Genomic DNA, 22,170 nt, shown 5'->3' on the forward strand with positions numbered 1-22,170 from the left:
CGTGCGTGCGGACACTGAAGGTGTCTTTCAGAGGCGGGCTGACCGTCCGCCCTGCGCCCAGGCTGTCGTGGCAGGTAGACTGGCCTGTTGGCTGATGTTGTTACCCCTTTGGTTCTGATGGCCGTGTTATGCAAGGTGAGGAATCTGGATTCCGCCTGGGGTCCTTGGACCAATGCTGTGCCCTCTCCCCAGCACGGGTGTTGTCTGGCGGCCCCCCTCGTTGTGCCTGACTGTTCTGGCCCCCGGACCCCCGGCACCTGGGCTCCGGGGGGCACCCTGGGGAGCGGCCCGGTCTTGTTGTGGGCGACCCAGGGGCTGCTCTCCTGGACAAGGCTCTCAGTCCCTGCAGTCACCCTGGTGGGAGTGGGTGGAAATGAGCCTTTTCCTGATTTGGGAGTCCCATTTTTTTTCTTTAGAAAGGATGAGAGTGCAGGCTTTTAAATACACAGATTTTTTTTTATATATATATATATATAAAGGGGATTTATTTTAGAATATTTCCACGCTCTCTCGTCTGGGAAGAGGGCAAAGTATTCTCCGTAGAGTTGGGTGTCTGTTCAGAACGTAGTTTTGGGGGCAAGGAAGTACCTCCTTTTGTTCGGTGCTCAGGGTAAGTGTCCAGTGCTCGGAGTGTCAGCCAGGGTAGCCCTGCCCCTCCGGGTCACCCTGGGGAAGGCGGTGGAGATGGGCAGGCTGTTTCCAAGGGTGGGAAAGAGGGGGAGAGCTCTGAGAACCCAGAGCCTGGTTCGGCCCCAGTTGCAAAAATGGTACCTGAGGGTCCCTTCCTTCCTCAGCCTTTGTCCAGACAAGTCACAGACTTGGGCCGAAACCGAGCCATGAGCCGCATGCATCCATCACCAAGTCTCCTGTCCCACGGGGTGTGCATGTCTGACCTGGGGTCACTTGCCCTAAGGGATGGGCGAATGGTGAAGGGCCCGGGGCCCTCCTGCCCCGTGACTGTCTATCTGAGCGGGCCTTTGCTCTAAGAGCCGGAGTGTGTTCAGTGCTTGGTAATGGTTTGTGATGAACTCGTCCTGGGTCCCTCATGAAACCTTTAGGTAATCTGGGGTCCATTTGGAGCACCAGGTCCCCAGCTGCCTGGACTGTCCATTATCCGCTAGCAAACCTCTCAGAATTGTGTTCTCTTTGCTAGGCCGGACCCCCACGTGATCCTCGTCCAGTGCCTACGCCCCCCAACTTCCCTGTCTCCAGGTGGCCGGTCCCCCCCGGGTCCTATGTCTCCAGGTGGCCGGCCCCCCCGGGCCCTGCATCTCCAGGTGGCTGCCCTCCTGGGCCCTGCGTCTCCAGGTGGCTGGTCCCCCCAGGCCCTGTGTCTCCAGGTGCCCCTCCCCCGGCCCTGCGTCTCCAGGTGGCTGGTCCCCCCCGTGTCCTATGTCTCCAGGTGGCTGGTCCCCCCCCAGGCCCTGTGTCTCCAGGTGGCTGGTCCCCCCCGGGTCTTATGTCTTCAGGTGGCTGGTCCCCCCCAGGCCCTGTGTCTCCAGGTGGCTGGTTCCCCCCGGGCCCTGCGTCTCCAGGTCACCAGCCCCCACTGTGGTTGCGCTAGGCTGGTCGTAGACGTGAATGGTGACGAAATAAGATCTCCTGCTCCCCCCTTAGGAGTGTGGATTTTGCTGGTCATTGGGAGATGCTGGTTTTTCATTATCCTGAAGTGCCTGTTGCAGGTCCCATGATATTTGCCTCATGTCTCATGGACCCCCAGCTTTGTCGCATCCTGAGTGATGGGAAAGAAGTGGTGTGACCTTGCCTCATCGTGTGAAGGGCGTGTTGGGACCGGGGTGGGAGGGACAGGGTAGGTACCACTCGTGGTCTAGGCGATCGTGGACAGGCCTTTGGGCTCTTCAGAAAAGTTGGAAATCTAGGTTTCTCTGGAGAGTTTCCTTATCTTAACAGTGCTGTGGGCCAAGCAGAATAAACATGTCCACTGGTGGCCTTTGAAGCTGACCCTTCTCAAGTCACCTGCCAGCAAGGGTTGAGTGATTGCTACATGTAGGTCTGTGTGTTCAGAGGCGTCTGTCAAAGGTGTTTTCTTGCTTTTATTTATTTACTTTTTTTCGAGTTTACATGATTCTGTAACTCCCAAGGAGCCGGCTATCATGTACAGAGACTTCAGTTTAAATTATTGACCCCTATACTTACATGTTGAAGAGCAGGACTTCACTGTAAAATTAGCCAAAATGTCCTGCCACCGTCTTCCAAGTGGCAGCACAGAAAGAGCGTCCGAGGGCACCTGGCTGCCCCTCCTCCTCTTCCCGCCTCGTGGGGGTGGGGGTGTCCTGCTGGGGGGGTTCTGTCTGAAAAACCTGGAGTCTTTTTTGACTTTCTCCCCAGCCCCAGAGTTGGGACAGGGTGTGACCTGGGTGTCATGATACCCGACCCACCACTGCTGCCTGGAGCTGTCCGGGGGCTGCTCAGATCCAGGGCGGAGGGGTGACGAATGGCCTCAGCTCCTGCCACGCTGGGCTCCCGGCACACAGCGTGGGCCGGGAGGGCTGACTGTCCCCTCTCTTCTGGGCTCCGGGGCTGCTGGCTAAGTCATGTGCAGACCGAGGCTTCCCCTCACCCTCCAGGTGCAGGCTGTGGGCCTCACAGCCAGTCTCTGAGGGGCATGCACCCCGGGGCCACCGTCCCCACCCCGCACCCCCGCCTCTGCTCAGGGTGTTTCACCGCCGGGAGCCTTCATTCAGGTGTTACTCTTGTTTCTTTGTTTTGGACTGCGAGATCCTGGCTTCGGGCGTGGTTTGGGCCAGTGGTCGCGGGGGCATGGCCTGGGGAGCGGATTGGGTCAGTGGTCGCGGGGGCCTGGTTTGGGCCAGTGGACGCGGGGGCCTGGTCTGGGGAGCAGTTTGGGCCAGCGGTCGCGGGGGCCTAGCGTGGGGCGCGGTTTGGGACAGTGGTCGCGGGGGCCTGGCCTGGGGCCCCGTTTGGGTCAGTGGCTGCGGGATCCTGGATTAGGGCGCATTTTGGGCCAGTGGTTGCGGGGGCCTAGCCTGGGTCGCGGTTTGGGCCAGTGGTCTCGGGGGCCTGGCCTTGGGAGCGGTTTGGGCCAGTGGTCCCGGGGGCCTGGTCAGGGGGAGCGGTTTGGGCCAGTGGACGCGGGGGCCTGGCCGGGGGCTCGGTTTGGGCCAGTGGTCGCGGGGGCCTGGCCTGGGGCGCGGTTTGGGACAGTGGTCGCGGGGGCCTGTACTGGGGCGTAGTTTGGGTCAGTGACTACGGGATCCTGGCTTCGGGCGCGGTTTGGGCCAGTGGTCGCGGGGGCCTGGCCTGGGGAGCGGTTTGGGTCAGTGGTCGCGTGCCCTAGTCTGGGGAGGGTTTTGTGCCAGTGGTCGCGGTGGCCTGGACTGGGGAGCGGTTTGGGCCAGTGGTCACGGGGGCCTGGTTTGGGCCAGTGGTCATGGGGGCCTGGCCTGGGGAGCGGTTTGGGCCAGTGGTCCCGGGGGCCTGGTCTGGGGAGCGGTTTGAGCCAGTGGTCGCGGGGGCCTGGTCTGGGGACCGGTTTGGGCCAGTGTTCGCGGTGGCCTGTCCTGGGGCGCGGTTTGGGCCAGTGGTCGCGGGGGCCTGGCCTGGGGAGCGGTTTGGGCCAGTGGTCGTGGGGCCCTCGCCTGGGGAGCGGTTTGGGCCAGTGGTCGCGTGGGCATGGTCTGGGGAGCGATTTGGGTCCGTAGTCGCTGGGGCCTGGTCTGGGAAGCGATTTGGGCCGTGGTCGCGGGGGCCTGGTATGGGTAGCGGTTTGGGCCAGTGGTCGTGGGGGCCTGGTCTGGGTAGCGGTTTGGGCCAGTGGTCGCGGTGGCTTGGTCTGGTGCGCGGTTTGGGCCAGTGGTCCCTGGGGACTGGCCTTGGGCGCGGTTTGGGCCAGTGGTCGCGGGGGCCTGGCCTGGGGCGCCGTTTTGGTCAGTGGCTCCGGGATCCTGGCTTCGGGAGCGGTTTGGGCCTGTGGTCGTGGGGGCCTGGCCTGGGGAGCGGTCTGGGCCAGTGGTCGCGGGGGCCTGGTCTGGGGAGCGGTTTGGGCCAGTGGTCGCGGGGGACTGGCCTTTGGCGCGGTTTGGGCCAGTGGTCGCGGGGGCCTGGCCTGGGTCGCAGTTTTGGTCAGTGGCTCCGGGATCCTGGCTTCGGGCGCGGTTTGGGCCTTTGGTCGCGGGGGCTTGGTCTGGGGAGCCGTTTGGGCCAGTGGTCGTGGGGGCCTGTCTGGGGAGCGGTTTGGGCCAGTGGTCGCGGGGGTCTGGCCTGGGTTGCGCTTTGGGCCAGTGGTCACAGGGGACTTGTTTGTGGAACGGTTTGGGCCAGAGGTCGTGGGGGCCTGGTTTGGGGAGCGGTTTGGGCCAGTGGTCGCGGTGGCATGGCCTGGAGCGCGATTTGGGCCAGTGGTCGCGGGGGCATGTCCTGGGGACCGTTTTGAGTCAGTGGTCGCGGGGGCCTGGTCTGGGGAACGGTTTGGGCCAGTAGTCGTGGGGTCCTGGTCTGGGGAGTGGTTTGGGCCAGTGGTCATGGTGGCCTGGTTTGGGTCAGTGGTCACGGGGGCCTGGTCTGGGGAGCAGTTTGGGCCAGTGGTCGCGGGGGCCTAGCCTGGGAAGCGGTTTGGACCAGTGGTCACAGGGGCCTGGCCTCGGGAGCGGTTTGGGTCACTGGTCGCAGGGGCCTGGTCTGGGGAGCGGTTTGGGTCAGTGGTCGCGGGGTCCTGGTCTGTGGAGCGGTTTGGGCCAGTGGTTGCGGGGGCCTGGCCTGGGGAGCGGTTTGGGCCAGTGGTCGCGGGGGCCTGGTCTGGGTAGCGGTTTGGGCCAGTGGTCGCGGTGGCCTGGTCTGGGGAGCGGTTTAGGCCAGTGGTGGAGGGGGCCTGGTCTGGGGAGCGGTTTCGGCCAGTGGACGCAGGGGCCTGGCCTGGGGCGCGGTTTGGGCCAGTGGTCGCGGGGGCCTGGCCTGGGGAGCGGTTTGGGCCAGTGGTCGCGGGGGCCTGGTCTGGGGAGCGGTTTGGGCCAGTGGTCGCGGGGGACTGGCCTTTGGCGCGGTTTTGGCCAGTGGTCGCGGGGGCCTGGCCTGGGTCGCAGTTTTGGTCAGTGGCTCCGGGATCCTGGCTTCGGGCGCGGTTTGGGCCTTTGGTCGCGGGGGCTTGGTCTGGGGAGCCGTTTGGGCCAGTGGTCGTGGGGGCCTGTCTGGGGAGCGGTTTGGGCCAGTGGTCACGGGGGCCTGGCCTGGGGAGCGGTTTGGACCAGTGGTTGCGGCGACCTGGCCTGGGGCGCGGTTAGGGCCAGTGGTCGCGGGGGCCTGGTCTGGGGCGCCGTTTGGGTCAGTGACTACGGGATCCTGGCTCGGGCGCGGTTTGGGCCAGTGGTCGCGGGGGTCTGGCCTGGGTTGCGCTTTGGGCCAGTGGTCACAGGGGACTTGTTTGTGGAACGGTTTGGGCCAGAGGTCGTGGGGGCCTGGTTTGGGGAGCGGTTTGGGCCAGTGGTCGCGGTGGCATGGCCTGGAGCGCGATTTGGGCCAGTGGTCGCGGGGGCATGTCCTGGGGACCGTTTTGAGTCAGTGGTCGCGGGGGCCTGGTCTGGGGAGCGGTTTGGGCCAGTAGTCATGTGGTCCTGGTCTGGGGAGTGGTTTGGGCCAGTGGTCATGGTGGCCTGGTTTGGGTCAGTGGTCACGGGGGCCTGGTCTGGGGAGCAGTTTGGGCCAGTGGTCGCGGGGGCCTAGCCTGGGAAGCGGTTTGGGCCAGTGGATGCGGGGGCCTGGCCTGGGGCGCGGTTTGGGCCAGTGGTCGCGGGGGCCTATACTGGGGCGCCGTTTGTGTCAGTGACTACGGGATTCTGGCTTCGGGAGCGGTTTGGGCCAGTGGTCACAGGGGCCTTGTTTGTGGAGAGGTTTGGGCCAGTGGTCACAGGGGCCTGGCCTCGGGAGCGATTTGGGTCACTGGTCGCGGGGTCCTGGTCTGGGGAGCGGTTTCTGTCAGTGGTCGCGGGGGCCTGGTGTGGGAAGCGGTTTGGGCCAGTGGTAGCGGGGGCCTAGCATGGGGCACGGTTTGGGCCAGTGGTCGCGGGGGCCTGGTCTGGGGAGTGGTTTGGGCCAGTGGTCGCGGTGGCCTAGTTTGGGGAGCGGATTGGGCCAGTGGTTGCGGGGGCCTGGCTTGTGGAGCGGTTTGGGCCAGTGGTAGCGGGGGCCTGGCCTGGGGCACGGTTTGGGCCAGTGGTTGCGGGGGCATGTCCTGGGGAGTGGTTCGGGCCAGTGGTCGCGGGGGCCTGGCCTGGGGCCCCGTTTGGGTCAGTGGCTGCGGGATCCTGGATTGGGGCGCATTTTGGGCCAGTGGTCGCGGGGGCCTAGCCTGGGTCGCGGTTTGGGCCTGTGGTCGCGGGGGCCTGGCCTTGGGAGCGGTTTGGGCCAGTGGTCCCGGGGGCCTGGTCTGGGGAGCGGTTTGGGCCAGTGGTCGCGGGGGCCTGGCCTGGGGCGCGGTTTGGGCCAGTGGTCGCGGGGGCCTGGCCTGGGGCGCGGTTTGGGACAGTGGTCGCGGGGGCCTGTACTGGGGCGTCGTTTGGGTCAGTGACTACGGGATCCTGGCTTCGGGTGCGGTTTGGGCCAGTGGTTGCAGGGGCCTGGCCTGGGAAGCGGTTTGGGTCAGTGGTCGCGTGGCCTTGTCTGGGGAGGGTTTTGTGCCAGTGGTCGCGGTGGCCTGGTCTGTGGAGCGGTTTGGGCCAGTGGTCCCGGGGCCCTGGTCTGGGGAGCGGTTTGAGCCAGTGGTAGCGGGGGCCTAGCATGGGGCACGGTTTGGGCCAGTGGTCGCGGGGGCGTGGCCTGGGGAGCGGTTTGGACCAGTGGTCACAGGGGCCTGGCCTCGGGAGCGGTTTGGGTCACTGGTCGCGGGGGCCTGGTCTGGGGAGCGGTTTGGGTCAGCGGTCGCGGGGTCCTGGCCTGGGGAGCGGTTTGGGCCAGTGGTCGCGGGGGCCTGGTCTGGGTAGCGGTTTGGGCCAGTGTTCGCGGGGGCCTGGCCTGGGGCGCCGTTTGGGTCAGTGACTACGGGATCCTGGCTCGGGCGCGGTTGGGGCCAGTGGTCGCGGGGGTCTGGCCTGGGTCGCACATTGGGCCAGTGGTCACAGGGGCCTTGTTTGTGGAACGGTTTGTGCCAGTGGTCGTGGGGGCCTGGTTTGGGGAGCGGTTTGGGCCAGTGGTAGCGGGGACCTGGTCTGGGGAACGGTTTGGACCAGTGGTCGTGGAGGCCTAGTCTGGGGAGCGGATTGGGCCAGTGGTCGCGGGGGCTTGGCCTGGGGCGCGGTTTGGGCGAGTGGTCACGGGTGCCTGGCCTGGGGATCCGTTTGCGCCATTGGTTGCGGGGGCATGGTTTGGGCCTGTGGCCGCGGGGGCCTGTCCTGGGGAGCGGTTTGGGCCAGTGGTCGCGGGGGTTTGGCCTGGGGCGCGGTTTGGGCCAGTGGTCGCAGGGGCCTCCCTGGGGCGAGGTTTGGGCCAGTGGTCGCGGGGGTCTGGCCTGGGGCGCGGTTTGGGCCAGTGGTCGCTGGGGCCTGGCCTGGGGAGCGGTTTGGACCAGTGGTCTCGGGGGTCTGGCCTGGGGCGCGGTTTGGGTCAGTGGTCACGGGGGCCTGTCCTGGGGAGCGGTTTGGACCAGTCGTCGCGGGGGCCTGGTCTGGGAAGCGGTTTGGGCCAGTGGTCGCGGGGGCCTGGCCTGGAGCGCGCTTTGGGCCAGTGGTAACAGGGGCCTTGTTTGTGGAGCGGTTTGGGCCATTGGTCGCGGGGGCCTGGCCTGGGGAGCGGTTTGGGCCAGTGGTCACGGGGTCCTGGTTTGGGCCAGTGGTCACGGGGGCCTAGTCTGGGGAGAGGTTTGGGCCAGTGGTCGCGGGGGCCTGGTCTGGGGAGCGGTTTGGACCAGTGGTTGCGGCGGCCTGGCCTGGGGCGCGGTTTGGGCCCGTGGTCGCCGGGCCCTCGCCCGGGGAGCGGTTTGGGCCAGTGGTCGCGTGGGCGTGGTCTGGGGAGAGATTTGGGTCCGTGGTCGCTGGGGCCTGGTCTGGGAAGCGATTTGGGCCGGTGGTCGCGAGGGCCTGGCCTGGGGCACGGTTTGGGCCAGTGGTCACGGGGGCCTGGTCTGGGGAGCCGTTTCGGCCAGTGGTCGCAGGGGCCTGGCCTGGGGCACTGTTTGGGCCAGTGGTCGCGGGGGCCTGGCCTGGGGAACTGTTTGGGCCAGTGGTCGCGGGGGCCTGGTGTGGGGAATGGTTTGGGCCAGTGGTCGCGGTGGCCTGGTTTGGGGAGCGGATTGGGCCAGTGGTTGCGGGGGCCTGGTTTGTGGAGCGGTTTGGGCCAGTGGTAGCGGGGGCCTGGCCTGGGACGCGGTTTGGGCCAGTGGTAGCGGGGGCCTAGCATGGGGCGCAGTTTGGGCCGGTGGTCGCGGGGGCCTGGTGTGGGGAATGGTTTGGGCCAGTGGTCGCGGTGGCCTGGTTTGGGGAGCGAATTGGGCCAGTGGTTGCGGGGGCCCGGTTTGTGGAGCGGTTTGGGCCAGTGGTCGCGTGGGCGTGGTCTGGGGAGAGATTTGGGTCCGTGGTCGCTGGGGCCTGGTCTGGGAAGCGATTTGGGCCGGTGGTCGCGAGGGCCTGGCCTGGGGCACGGTTTGGGCCAGTGGTCACGGGGGCCTGTCCTGGGGAGCGGTTTGGACCAGTGGTCGCGGGGGCCTGGCCTGGGGCACTGTTTGGGCCAGTGGTCGCGGGGGCCTGGCCTGGAGCGCGCTTTGGGCCAGTGGTCACAGGGGCCTTGTTTGTGGAGCGGTTTGGGCCATTGGTCGTGGGGGCTGGCCTGGGGAGCGGTTTGGGCAGGTGGTCACGGGGTCCTGGTTTGTGCCAGTGTTCACGGGGGCCTGGTCTGGGGAGAGGTTTGGGTCAGTGGTCGCGGGGGCCTGGCCTGGGGAGCGGTTTGGACCAGTGGTTGCGGCGACCTGGCCTGGGGCGCGGTTTGGGCCAGTGGTCGCGGGGGCCTGGCCTGGGCGCCGTTTGGGTCAGTGACTACGGGATCTTGGCTCGGGCGCGGTTTGGGCCAGTGGTCGCGGGGGCCTGGTCTGGGGAGCGGTTTGGTCCAGTGGTCTTGGGGGCCTGGTCTGGGGACCAGTTTGGGCCAGTGGTCGCGGGGGCCTGGTCTGGGGAGCAGTTTGGGCCAGTGGTCGCGGGGGCCTGGTCTGGGGAGCGGTTTGGGCCAGTGGTCGCGGGGGCCTCGTCTGGGGAGCGGTTTGGGCCAGTGGTAGCGGGGGCCTGGTGTGGGGAATGGTTTGGGCCAGTGGTCGCGGTGGCCTGGTTTGGGGAGCGGATTGGGCCAGTGTTTGCGGGGGCCTGGTTTGTGGAGCGGTTTGGGCCAGTGGTAGCGGGGGCCTGGCCTGGGACGCGGTTTGGGCCAGTGGTAGCGGGGGCCTAGCATGGGGCGCAGTTTGCGCCGGTTGTCGCGGGGGCCTGGTGTGGGGAATGGTTTGGGCCAGTGGTCGCGGTGGCCTGGTTTGGGAAGCGGATTGGGCCAGTGGTTGCGGGGGCCTGGTTTGTGGAGCGGTTTGGGCCAGTGGTCACGTGGGCGTGGTCTGGGGAGAGATTTGGGTCCGTGGTCGCTGGGGCCTGGTCTGGGAAGCGATTTGGGCCGGTGGTCGCGAGGGCCTGGCCTGGGGCACGGTTTGGGCCAGTGGTCGCGGGGGCCTGGTCTGGGGAGCGGTTTCGGCCAGTGGACGCAGGGGCCTGGCCTGGGGCGCGGTTTAGGCCAGTGGTCGCGGGGGCCTGGCCTGGGGAACTGTTTGGGCCAGTGGTCGCGGGGGCCTGGTCTGGGGAGCGGTTTGGGCCAGTGGTCGCGGGGGCCTGGCATTGGGCGCAGTTTGGGTCAGTGGTAACGTGGCCCTGGCCTGGTTAGCGGTTTGGGCCAGTGGTCGCGGGGGACTGGCCTTTGGCACGGTTTGGGCCAGTGGTCGCGGGGGCCTGGCCTGGGTCGCAGTTTTGGTCAGTGGCTCCGGGATCCTGGCTTCGGGCGCGGTTTGGGTCTTTGGTCGCGGGGGCTTGGTCTGGGGAGCGGTTTGGGCCAGTGGTCGCGGGGGCCTGTCTGGGGAGCGGTTTGGGCCAGTGGTCACGGGGGCCCGGTTTGGGCCAGTGGTCACGGGGGCCTGGTCTGGGGCGAGGTTTGGGCCAGTGGTCGCGGGGGCCTGGCCTGGGGAGCGGTTTGGGTCACTGGTCGCGGGGGCCTGGTCTGGGGAGCGGTTTGGGTCAGCGGTCGCGGGATCCTGGCCTGGGGAGCGGTTTGGGCCAGTGGTCGCTGGGGCCTGGTCTGGGTAGCGGTTTGGGCCAGTGTTCGCGGGGGCCTGGCCTGGGTCGCCGTTTGGGTCAGTGACTACGGGATCCTGGCTCGGGCGCGGTTTGGGCCAGTGGTCGCGGGGGTCTGGCCTGGGTCGCGCATTGGGCCAGTGGTCACAGGGGCCTTGTTTGTGGAACGGTTTGGGCCAGTGGTCGTGGAGGCCTGGTTTGGGGAGCGGTTTGGGCCAGTGGTAGTGGGGACCTGGTCTAGGGAGCGGTTTGGGCCAGTGGTCGTGGGGGCCTAGTCTGGGGAGTGGATTGGGCCAGTGGTCGCGGGGGCTTTGCCTGGGGCGCGGTTTGGGCGAGTGGTCATGGGGGCCTGGCTGGGGAGCCGTTTGGGCCATTGGTTGCGGGGGCATGGTTTGGGCCAGTGGTCGCGGGGGCCTGTCCTGGGGAGCGGTTTGGGCCAGTGGTCGCGGGGGTTTGGCCTGAAGCGCGGTTTGGGCCAGTGGTCGCAGGGGCATGGCCTGGGGCGAGGTTTGGGCCAGTGGTCGCGGGGGTCTGGCCTGGGGCGCGGTTTAGGCCAGTGGTCGCTGGGGCCTGGCCTGGGGAACCGTTTGGCCCAGTGGTCTCGGGGGTCTGGCCTGGGGCGTGGTTTGGGCCAGTGGTCACGGGGGCCTGGCCTGGGGAGCGGTTTGGACCAGTCGTCACGGGGGCCTGGCCTGGGGCGCGGTTTGGGCCAGTGGTCACGGGGTCCTGCTTTGGGCCAGTGGTCGCGGGGGCCTGGCCTGGGTCGCAGTTTTGGTCAGTGGCTCCGGGATCCTGGCTTCGGGCGCGGTTTGGGTCTTTGGTCGCGGGGGCTTGGTCTGGGGAGCGGTTTGGGCCAGTGGTCGCGGGGGCCTGTCTGGGGAGCGGTTTGGGCCAGTGGTCACGGGGGCCTGGTTTGGGCCAGTGGTCACGGGGGCCTGGTCTGGGGCGAGGTTTTGGCCAGTGGTCGCGGGGGCCTGGCCTGTGGAGCGGTTTGGACCAGTGGTTGCGGCGGCCTGGCCTGGGGCGCGGTATGGGCCAGTGGTCGCGGGGGCCTGGCCTGGGGCGCCGTTTGGGTCAGTGACTACGGGATATTGACCTGGAGCGCGATTTGGGCCAGTGGTCGCGGGGGCCTGTTCTGGGGACCGTTTTGATTCAGTGTTCGCGGGGGCCTGGTCTGGGGAGCGGTTTGTGCCAGTGGTCGTGAGGGCCTGGTCCTGGGAGCGGTTTGGGCCAGTGGTCATGGTGGCCTGGTTTGGGCCAGTGGTCGTGGGGGCCTGGTCTGGGTAGCGGTTTGGGCCAGTGGTCGCGGTGGCTTGGTCTGGTGCGCGGTTTGGGCCAGTGGTCGCGGGGGACTGGCCTTGGGTGCGGTTTGGGCCAGTGGTCGCGGGGGTCTGGCCTGGGGCGCGGTTTGGGCCAGTGGTCGCTGGGGCCTGGCCTGGGGAACGGTTTGGCCCAGTGGTCTCGGGGGTCTGGCCTGGGGCGCGGTTTGGGCCAGTGGTCACGGGGGCCTGGCCTGGGGAGCGGTTTGGACCAGTCGTCACGGGGGCCTGGCCTGGGGCGCGGTTTGGGCCAGTGGTCACGGGGTCCTGGTTTGGGCCAGTGGTCGCGGGGGCCTGGCCTGGGTCGCAGTTTTGGTCAGTGGCTCCGGGATCCTGGCTTCGGGCGCGGTTTGGGTCTTTGGTCGCGGGGGCTTGGTCTGGGGAGCGGTTTGGGCCAGTGGTCGCGGGGGCCTGTCTGGGGAGCGGTTTGGGCCAGTGGTCACGGGGGCCTGGTTTGGGCCAGTGGTCACGGGGGCCTGGTCTGGGGCGAGGTTTTGGCCAGTGGTCGCGGGGGCCTGGCCTGGGGAGCGGTTTGGACCAGTGGTTGCGGCGGCCTGGCCTGGGGCGCGGTATGGGCCAGTGGTCGCGGGGGCCTGTTCTGGGGACCGTTTTGATTCAGTGTTCGCGGGGGCCTGGTCTGGGGAGCGGTTTGTGCCAGTGGTCGTGAGGGCCTGGTCCTGGGAGCGGTTTGGGCCAGTGGTCATGGTGGCCTGGTTTGGGCCAGTGGTCGTGGGGGCCTGGTCTGGGTAGCGGTTTGGGCCAGTGGTCGCGGTGGCTTGGTCTGGTGCGCGGTTTGGGCCAGTGGTCGCGGGGGACTGGCCTTGGGTGCGGTTTGGGCCAGTGGTCGCGGGGGCCTGGCCTGGGGCGCCGTTTTGGTCAGTGGCTCCGGGATCCTGGCTTCGGGAGCGGTTTGGGCCTGTGGTCGTGGGGGCCTGGCCTGGGGAGCGGTTTGGGCCAGTGGTCGCGGGGGCCTGGCCTGGGGCGCGGTTTGGACCAGTGGTCACAGGGGCCTGGCCTCGGGAGCGGTTTGGGCCAGTGGTTGCGGGGGCCTGGCCTGGGGAACGGTTTGGGCCAGTGGTCGCGGGGGCCTGGTCTGGGTAGCAGTTTGGGCCAGTGGTCGCGGTGGCCTGGTCTGGGGAGCGGTTTGGGCCAGTGGTGGCGGGGGCCTGGTCTGGGGAGCGGTTTCGGCCAGTGGACGCAGGGGCCTGGCCTGGGGCGCCGTTTGGGTCAGTGACTACGGGATCCTGGCTCGGGCTCGGTTTGGGCCAGTGGTCGCGGGGGTCTGGCCTGGGTCGCGCATTGGGTCATTGGTCACAGGGGCCTTGTTTGTGGAACGGTTTGGGCCAGTGGTCGTGGAGGCCTGGTTTGGGGAGCGGTTTGGGCCAGTGGTAGCGGGGACCTGGTCTGGGGAGCGGGTTGGGCCAGTGGTCGTGGGGGCCTAGTCTGGGGAGCGGATTGGGCCAGTGGTCGCGGGGGCTTGGCCTGGGGCGCGGTTTGGGCGATTGGTCACGGGGGCCTGGCCTGGGGAGCCGTTTGGGCCATTGGTTGTGGGGGCATGGTTTGGGCCAGTCGTCACAGGGGCCTGTCCTGGGGAGCGGTTTGGGCCAGTGGTCGCGGGGGTTTGGCCTGGGGCGCGGTTTGGGCCAGTGGTCACAGGGGCCTGGCCTGGGGCGAGGTTTGGGCCAGTGGTCGCAGGGGTCTGGCCTGGGGCGCGGTTTGGGCCAGTGGTCGCTGGGGCCTGGCCTGGGGAGCGGTTTGGGCTAGTGGTCGCGGGGGCCTGGTCTGGGGCGCGGTTTGGGCCAGTGGTCACGGGGGCCTGGCCTGGGGAGCGGTTTGGACCAGTCGTCGCGGGGGTCTGGCCTGGGGCGCGGTTTGGGCCAGTGGTCACGGGGTCCTGGTTTGGGCCAGTGGTCGCGGGGGCCTGGTCTGGGGAGAGGTTTGGGCCAGTGGTCGCGATGGCCTGGCCTGGGGAGCGGTTTGGACCAGTGGTTGCGGCGACCTGGCCTGGGGCGCGGTTTGGGCCAGTGGTCGCGGGGGCCTGGCCTGGGCGCCATTTGGGTCAGTGACTACGGGATCCTGGCTCGGGCGCGGTTTGGGCCAGTGGTCGCGGGGGCCTGGTCTGGGGAGCGGTTTGGGTCATTGTTCGCGGGGGCCTGGTCTGTGGAGCGGTTTGGTCCAGTAGTCTTGGGGGCCTGGTCTGGAGAGCAGTTTGGGCCAGTGGTCGCGGGGGCCTGGTCTGGGGAGCGGTTTGGGCCAGTGGTCACGGGGGCCTCGTCTGGGGAGCGGTTTGGGTCAGTGGTCGCGGGGGCCTGGTCTGGGAAGCGGTTTGGGCCAGTGGTAGCGGGGGCCTAGCATGGGGCGCAGTTTGGGCCAGTGGTCGCGGGGGCCTGGTGTGGGGAATGGTTTGGGCCAGTGGTCGCGGGGGCCTGGCCTGGGGCCCCGTTTGGGTCAGTCGCTGCGGGATCCTGGATTGGGGCGCATTTTGGGCCAGTGTTTGGGGGTGGCCTAGCCTGGGTCGCGGTTTGGGCCAGTGGTCGCTGGGGCCTGGCCTGGGGAACGGTTTGGCCCAGTGGTCGCGGGGGCCTGGTCTGGGGAGCGGTTTCGGCCAGTGGACGCAGGGGCCTGGCCTGGGGCGCGGTTTAGGCCAGTGGTCGCGGGGGCCTGGCCTGGGGAACTGTTTGGGCCAGTGGTCGCGGGGGCCTGGTCTGGGGAGCGGTTTGGGCCAGTGGTCGCGGGGGCCTGGCATTGGGCGCAGTTTGGGTCAGTGGTAACGTGGCCCTGGCCTGGTTAGCGGTTTGGGCCAGTGGTCGCGGGGGACTGGCCTTTGGCACGGTTTGGGCCAGTGGTCGCGGGGGCCTGGCCTGGGTCGCAGTTTTGGTCAGTGGCTCCGGGATCCTGGCTTCGGGCGCGGTTTGGGTCTTTGGTCGCGGGGGCTTGGTCTGGGGAGAGGTTTGGGCCAGTGGTCGCGGGGGCCTGTCTGGGGAGCGGTTTGGGCCAGTGGTCACGGGGGCCCGGTTTGGGCCAGTGGTCACGGGGGCCTGGTCTGGGGCGAGGTTTGGGCCAGTGGTCGCGGGGGCCTGGCCTGGGGAGCGGTTTGGGTCACTGGTCGCGGGGGCCTGGTCTGGGGAGCGGTTTGGGTCAGCGGTCGCGGGATCCTGGCCTGGGGAGCGGTTTGGGCCAGTGGTCGCTGGGGCCTGGTCTGGGTAGCGGTTTGGGCCAGTGTTCGCGGGGGCCTGGCCTGGGTCGCCGTTTGGGTCAGTGACTACGGGATCCTGGCTCGGGCGCGGTTTGGGCCAGTGGTCGCGGGGGTCTGGCCTGGGTCGCGCATTGGGCCAGTGGTCACAGGGGCCTTGTTTGTGGAACGGTTTGGGCCAGTGGTCGTGGAGGCCTGGTTTGGGGAGCGGTTTGGGCCAGTGGTAGTGGGGACCTGGTCTAGGGAGCGGTTTGGGCCAGTGGTCGTGGGGGCCTAGTCTGGGGAGTGGATTGGGCCAGTGGTCGCGGGGGCTTTGCCTGGGGCGCGGTTTGGGCGAGTGGTCATGGGGGCCTGGCTGGGGAGCCGTTTGGGCCATTGGTTGCGGGGGCATGGTTTGGGCCAGTGGTCGCGGGGGCCTGTCCTGGGGAGCGGTTTGGGCCAGTGGTCGCGGGGGTTTGGCCTGAAGCGCGGTTTGGGCCAGTGGTCGCAGGGGCATGGCCTGGGGCGAGGTTTGGGCCAGTGGTCGCGGGGGTCTGGCCTGGGGCGCGGTTTGGGCCAGTGGTCGCTGGGGCCTGGCCTGGGGAACGGTTTGGCCCAGTGGTCTCGGGGGTCTGGCCTGGGGCGCGGTTTGGGCCAGTGGTCACGGGGGCCTGGCCTGGGGAGCGGTTTGGACCAGTCGTCACGGGGGCCTGGCCTGGGGCGCGGTTTGGGCCAGTGGTCACGGGGTCCTGGTTTGGGCCAGTGGTCGCGGGGGCCTGGCCTGGGTCGCAGTTTTGGTCAGTGGCTCCGGGATCCTGGCTTCGGGCGCGGTTTGGGTCTTTGGTCGCGGGGGCTTGGTCTGGGGAGCGGTTTGGGCCAGTGGTCGCGGGGGCCTGTCTGGGGAGCGGTTTGGGCCAGTGGTCACGGGGGCCTGGTTTGGGCCAGTGGTCACGGGGGCCTGGTCTGGGGCGAGGTTTTGGCCAGTGGTCGCGGGGGCCTGGCCTGGGGAGCGGTTTGGACCAGTGGTTGCGGCGGCCTGGCCTGGGGCGCGGTATGGGCCAGTGGTCGCGGGGGCCTGGCCTGGGGCGCCGTTTGGGTCAGTGACTACGGGATATTGACCTGGAGCGCGATTTGGGCCAGTGGTCGCGGGGGCCTGTTCTGGGGACCGTTTTGATTCAGTGTTCGCGGGGGCCTGGTCTGGGGAGCGGTTTGTGCCAGTGGTCGTGAGGGCCTGGTCCTGGGAGCGGTTTGGGCCAGTGGTCATGGTGGCCTGGTTTGGGCCAGTGGTCGTGGGGGCCTGGTCTGGGTAGCGGTTTGGGCCAGTGGTCGCGGTGGCTTGGTCTGGTGCGCGGTTTGGGCCAGTGGTCGCGGGGGACTGGCCTTGGGTGCGGTTTGGGCCAGTGGTCGCGGGGGCCTGGCCTGGGGCGCCGTTTTGGTCAGTGGCTCCGGGATCCTGGCTTCGGGAGCGGTTTGGGCCTGTGGTCGTGGGGGCCTGGCCTGGGGAGCGGTTTGGGCCAGTGGTCGCGGGGGCCTGGCCTGGGGCGCGGTTTGGACCAGTGGTCACAGGGGCCTGGCCTCGGGAGCGGTTTGGGCCAGTGGTTGCGGGGGCCTGGCCTGGGGAACGGTTTGGGCCAGTGGTCGCGGGGGCCTGGTCTGGGTAGCAGTTTGGGCCAGTGGTCGCGGTGGCCAGGTCTGGGGAGCGGTTTGGGCCAGTGGTGGCGGGGCCTGGTCTGGGGAGCGGTTTCGGCCAGTGGACGCAGGGGCCGGGCCTGGGGCGCGGTTTGGGCCAGTGTTCGCGGGGGCCTGGCCTGGGGCGCCGTTTGGGTCAGTGACTACGGGATCCTGGCTCGGGCTCGGTTTGGGCCAGTGGTCGCGGGGGTCTGGCCTGGGTCGCGCATTGGGTCATTGGTCACAGGGGCCTTGTTTGTGGAACGGTTTGGGCCAGTGGTCGTGGAGGCCTGGTTTGGGGAGCGGTTTGGGCCAGTGGTAGCGGGGACCTGGTCTGGGGAGCGGGTTGGGCCAGTGGTCGTGGGGGCCTAGTCTGGGGAGCGGATTGGGCCAGTGGTCGCGGGGGCTTGGCCTGGGGCGCGGTTTGGGCGATTGGTCACGGGGGCCTGGCCTGGGGAGCCGTTTGGGCCATTGGTTGTGGGGGCATGGTTTGGGCCAGTCGTCACAGGGGCCTGTCCTGGGGAGCGGTTTGGGCCAGTGGTCGCGGGGGTTTGGCCTGGGGCGCGGTTTGGGCCAGTGGTCACAGGGGCCTGGCCTGGGGCGAGGTTTGGGCCAGTGGTCGCAGGGGTCTGGCCTGGGGCGCGGTTTGGGCCAGTGGTCGCTGGGGCCTGGCCTGGGGAGCGGTTTGGGCTAGTGGTCGCGGGGGCCTGGTCTGGGGCGCGGTTTGGGCCAGTGGTCACGGGGGCCTGGCCTGGGGAGCGGTTTGGACCAGTCGTCGCGGGGGTCTGGCCTGGGGCGCGGTTTGGGCCAGTGGTCACGGGGTCCTGGTTTGGGCCAGTGGTCGCGGGGGCCTGGTCTGGGGAGAGGTTTGGGCCAGTGGTCGCGATGGCCTGGCCTGGGGAGCGGTTTGGACCAGTGGTTGCGGCGACCTGGCCTGGGGCGCGGTTTGGGCCAGTGGTCGCGGGGGCCTGGCCTGGGCGCCATTTGGGTCAGTGACTACGGGATCCTGGCTCGGGCGCGGTTTGGGCCAGTGGTCGCGGGGGCCTGGTCTGGGGAGCGGTTTGGGTCATTGTTCGCGGGGGCCTGGTCTGTGGAGCGGTTTGGTCCAGTAGTCTTGGGGGCCTGGTCTGGAGAGCAGTTTGGGCCAGTGGTCGCGGGGGCCTGGTCTGGGGAGCGGTTTAGGCCAGTGGTCACGGGGGCCTCGTCTGGGGAGCGGTTTGGGTCAGTGGTCGCGGGGGCCTGGTCTGGGAAGCGGTTTGGGCCAGTGGTAGCGGGGGCCTAGCATGGGGCGCAGTTTGGGCCAGTGGTCGCGGGGGCCTGGTGTGGGGAATGGTTTGGGCCAGTGGTCGCGGGGGCCTGGCCTGGGGCCCCGTTTGGGTCAGTCGCTGCGGGATCCTGGATTGGGGCGCATTTTGGGCCAGTGTTTGGGGGTGGCCTAGCCTGGGTCGCGGTTTGGGCCAGTGGTCGCTGGGGCCTGGCCTGGGGAACGGTTTGGCCCAGTGGTCTCGGGGGTCTGGCCTGGGGCGCGGTTTGGGCCAGTGGTCACGGGGGCCTGGCCTGGGGAGCGGTTTGGACCAGTCGTCACGGGGGCCTGGCCTGGGGCGCGGTTTGGGCCAGTGGTCACGGGGTCCTGGTTTGGGCCAGTGGTCGCGGGGGCCTGGCCTGGGTCGCAGTTTTGGTCAGTGGCTCCGGGATCCTGGCTTCGGGCGCGGTTTGGGTCTTTGGTCGCGGGGGCTTGGTCTGGGGAGCGGTTTGGGCCAGTGGTCACGGGGTCCTGGTTTGGGCCAGTGGTCGCGGGGGCCTGGTCTGGGCAGAGGTTTGGGCCAGTGGTCGCGATGGCCTGGCCTGGGGAGCGGTTTGGACCAGTGGTTGCGGCGACCTGGCCTGGGGCGCGGTTTGGGCCAGTGGTCGCGGGGGCCTGGCCTGGGCGCCATTTGGGTCAGTGACTACGGGATCCTGGCTCGGGCGCGGTTTGGGCCAGTGGTCGCGGGGGCCTGGTCTGGGGAGCGGTTTGGGTCATTGTTCGCGGGGGCCTGGTCTGTGGAGCGGTTTGGTCCAGTAGTCTTGGGTGCCTGGTCTGGAGAGCAGTTTGGGCCAGTGGTCGCGGGGGCCTGGTCTGGGGAGCGGTTTGGGCCAGTGGTCACGGGGGCCTCGTCTGGGGAGCGGTTTGGGTCAGTGGTCGCGGGGGCCTGGTCTGGGAAGCGGTTTGGGCCAGTGGTAGCGGGGGCCTAGCATGGGGCGCAGTTTGGGCCAGTGGTCGCGGGGGCCTGGTGTGGGGAATGGTTTGGGCCAGTGGTCGCGGGGGCCTGGCCTGGGGCCCCGTTTGGGTCAGTCGCTGCGGGATCCTGGATTGGGGCGCATTTTGGGCCAGTGTTTGGGGGTGGCCTAGCCTGGGTCGCGGTTTGGGCCAGTGGTCGCTGGGGCCTGGCCTGGGGAACGGTTTGGCCCAGTGGTCTCGGGGGTCTGGCCTGAGGCGCGGTTTGGGCCAGTGGTCACGGGGGCCTGGCCTGGGGAGCGGTTTGGACCAGTCGTCACGGGGGCCTGGCCTGGGGCGCGGTTTGGGCCAGTGGTCACGGGGTCCTGGTTTGGGCCAGTGGTCGCGGGGGCCTGGCCTGGGTCGCAGTTTTGGTCAGTGGCTCCGGGATCCTGGCTTCGGGCGCGGTTTGGGTCTTTGGTCGCGGGGGCCTGGTGTGGGGAATGGTTTGGGCCAGTGGTCACGGGGTCCTGGTTTGGGCCAGTGGTCGCGGGGGCCTGGCCTGGGTCGCAGTTTTGGTCAGTGGCTCCGGGATCCTGGCTTCGGGCGCGGTTTGGGTCTTTGGTCGCGGGGGCTTGGTCTGGGGAGCGGTTTGGGCCAGTGGTCGCGGGGGCCTGTCTGGGGAGCGGTTTGGGCCAGTGGTCACGGGGGCCTGGTTTGGGCCAGTGGTCACGGGGGCCTGGTCTGGGGCGAGGTTTTGGCCAGTGGTCGCGGGGGCCTGGCCTGGGGAGCGGTTTGGACCAGTGGTTGCGGCGGCCTGGCCTGGGGCGCGGTATGGGCCAGTGGTCGCGGGGGCCTGGCCTGGGGCGCCGTTTGGGTCAGTGACTACGGGATATTGACCTGGAGCGCGATTTGGGCCAGTGGTCGCGGGGGCCTGTTCTGGGGACCGTTTTGATTCAGTGTTCGCGGGGGCCTGGTCTGGGGAGCGGTTTGTGCCAGTGGTCGTGAGGGCCTGGTCCTGGGAGCGGTTTGGGCCAGTGGTCATGGTGGCCTGGTTTGGGCCAGTGGTCGTGGGGGCCTGGTCTGGGTAGCGGTTTGGGCCAGTGGTCGCGGTGGCTTGGTCTGGTGCGCGGTTTGGGCCAGTGGTCGCGGGGGACTGGCCTTGGGTGCGGTTTGGGCCAGTGGTCGCGGGGGCCTGGCCTGGGGCGCCGTTTTGGTCAGTGGCTCCGGGATCCTGGCTTCGGGAGCGGTTTGGGCCTGTGGTCGTGGGGGCCTGGCCTGGGGAGCGGTTTGGGCCAGTGGTCGCGGGGGCCTGGCCTGGGGCGCGGTTTGGACCAGTGGTCACAGGGGCCTGGCCTCGGGAGCGGTTTGGGCCAGTGGTTGCGGGGGCCTGGCCTGGGGAACGGTTTGGGCCAGTGGTCGCGGGGGCCTGGTCTGGGTAGCAGTTTGGGCCAGTGGTCGCGGTGGCCTGGTCTGGGGAGCGGTTTGGGCCAGTGGTGGCGGGGGCCTGGTCTGGGGAGCGGTTTCGGCCAGTGGACGCAGGGGCCGGGCCTGGGGCGCGGTTTGGGCCAGTGTTCGCGGGGGCCTGGCCTGGGGCGCCGTTTGGGTCAGTGACTACGGGATCCTGGCTCGGGCTCGGTTTGGGCCAGTGGTCGCGGGGGTCTGGCCTGGGTCGCGCATTGGGTCATTGGTCACAGGGGCCTTGTTTGTGGAACGGTTTGGGCCAGTGGTCGTGGAGGCCTGGTTTGGGGAGCGGTTTGGGCCAGTGGTAGCGGGGACCTGGTCTGGGGAGCGGGTTGGGCCAGTGGTCGTGGGGGCCTAGTCTGGGGAGCGGATTGGGCCAGTGGTCGCGGGGGCTTGGCCTGGGGCGCGGTTTGGGCGATTGGTCACGGGGGCCTGGCCTGGGGAGCCGTTTGGGCCATTGGTTGTGGGGGCATGGTTTGGGCCAGTCGTCACAGGGGCCTGTCCTGGGGAGCGGTTTGGGCCAGTGGTCGCGGGGGTTTGGCCTGGGGCGCGGTTTGGGCCAGTGGTCACAGGGGCCTGGCCTGGGGCGAGGTTTGGGCCAGTGGTCGCAGGGGTCTGGCCTGGGGCGCGGTTTGGGCCAGTGGTCGCTGGGGCCTGGCCTGGGGAGCGGTTTGGGCTAGTGGTCGCGGGGGCCTGGTCTGGGGCGCGGTTTGGGCCAGTGGTCACGGGGGCCTGGCCTGGGGAGCGGTTTGGACCAGTCGTCGCGGGGGTCTGGCCTGGGGCGCGGTTTGGGCCAGTGGTCACGGGGTCCTGGTTTGGGCCAGTGGTCGCGGGGGCCTGGTCTGGGGAGAGGTTTGGGCCAGTGGTCGCGATGGCCTGGCCTGGGGAGCGGTTTGGACCAGTGGTTGCGGCGACCTGGCCTGGGGCGCGGTTTGGGCCAGTGGTCGCGGGGGCCTGGCCTGGGCGCCATTTGGGTCAGTGACTACGGGATCCTGGCTCGGGCGCGGTTTGGGCCAGTGGTCGCGGGGGCCTGGTCTGGGGAGCGGTTTGGGTCATTGTTCGCGGGGGCCTGGTCTGTGGAGCGGTTTGGTCCAGTAGTCTTGGGGGCCTGGTCTGGAGAGCAGTTTGGGCCAGTGGTCGCGGGGGCCTGGTCTGGGGAGCGGTTTGGGCCAGTGGTCACGGGGGCCTCGTCTGGGGAGCGGTTTGGGTCAGTGGTCGCGGGGGCCTGGTCTGGGAAGCGGTTTGGGCCAGTGGTAGCGGGGGCCTAGCATGGGGCGCAGTTTGGGCCAGTGGTCGCGGGGGCCTGGTGTGGGGAATGGTTTGGGCCAGTGGTCGCGGGGGCCTGGCCTGGGGCCCCGTTTGGGTCAGTCGCTGCGGGATCCTGGATTGGGGCGCATTTTGGGCCAGTGTTTGGGGGTGGCCTAGCCTGGGTCGCGGTTTGGGCCAGTGGTCGCTGGGGCCTGGCCTGGGGAACGGTTTGGCCCAGTGGTCGCGGGGGCCTGGTCTGGGGAGCGGTTTCGGCCAGTGGACGCAGGGGCCTGGCCTGGGGCGCGGTTTAGGCCAGTGGTCGCGGGGGCCTGGCCTGGGGAACTGTTTGGGCCAGTGGTCGCGGGGGCCTGGTCTGGGGAGCGGTTTGGGCCAGTGGTCGCGGGGGCCTGGCATTGGGCGCAGTTTGGGTCAGTGGTAACGTGGCCCTGGCCTGGTTAGCGGTTTGGGCCAGTGGTCGCGGGGGACTGGCCTTTGGCACGGTTTGGGCCAGTGGTCGCGGGGGCCTGGCCTGGGTCGCAGTTTTGGTCAGTGGCTCCGGGATCCTGGCTTCGGGCGCGGTTTGGGTCTTTGGTCGCGGGGGCTTGGTCTGGGGAGAGGTTTGGGCCAGTGGTCGCGGGGGCCTGTCTGGGGAGCGGTTTGGGCCAGTGGTCACGGGGGCCCGGTTTGGGCCAGTGGTCACGGGGGCCTGGTCTGGGGCGAGGTTTGGGCCAGTGGTCGCGGGGTCCTGGCCTGGGGCCCCGTTTGGGTCAGTCGCTGCGGGATCCTGGATTGGGGCGCATTTTGGGCCAGTGTTTGGGGGTGGCC

This window comes from Vicugna pacos, chromosome 36 (genome assembly GCF_048564905.1).
Source record: "Vicugna pacos chromosome 36, VicPac4, whole genome shotgun sequence".
Lineage (NCBI taxonomy): Eukaryota > Metazoa > Chordata > Mammalia > Artiodactyla > Camelidae > Vicugna > Vicugna pacos.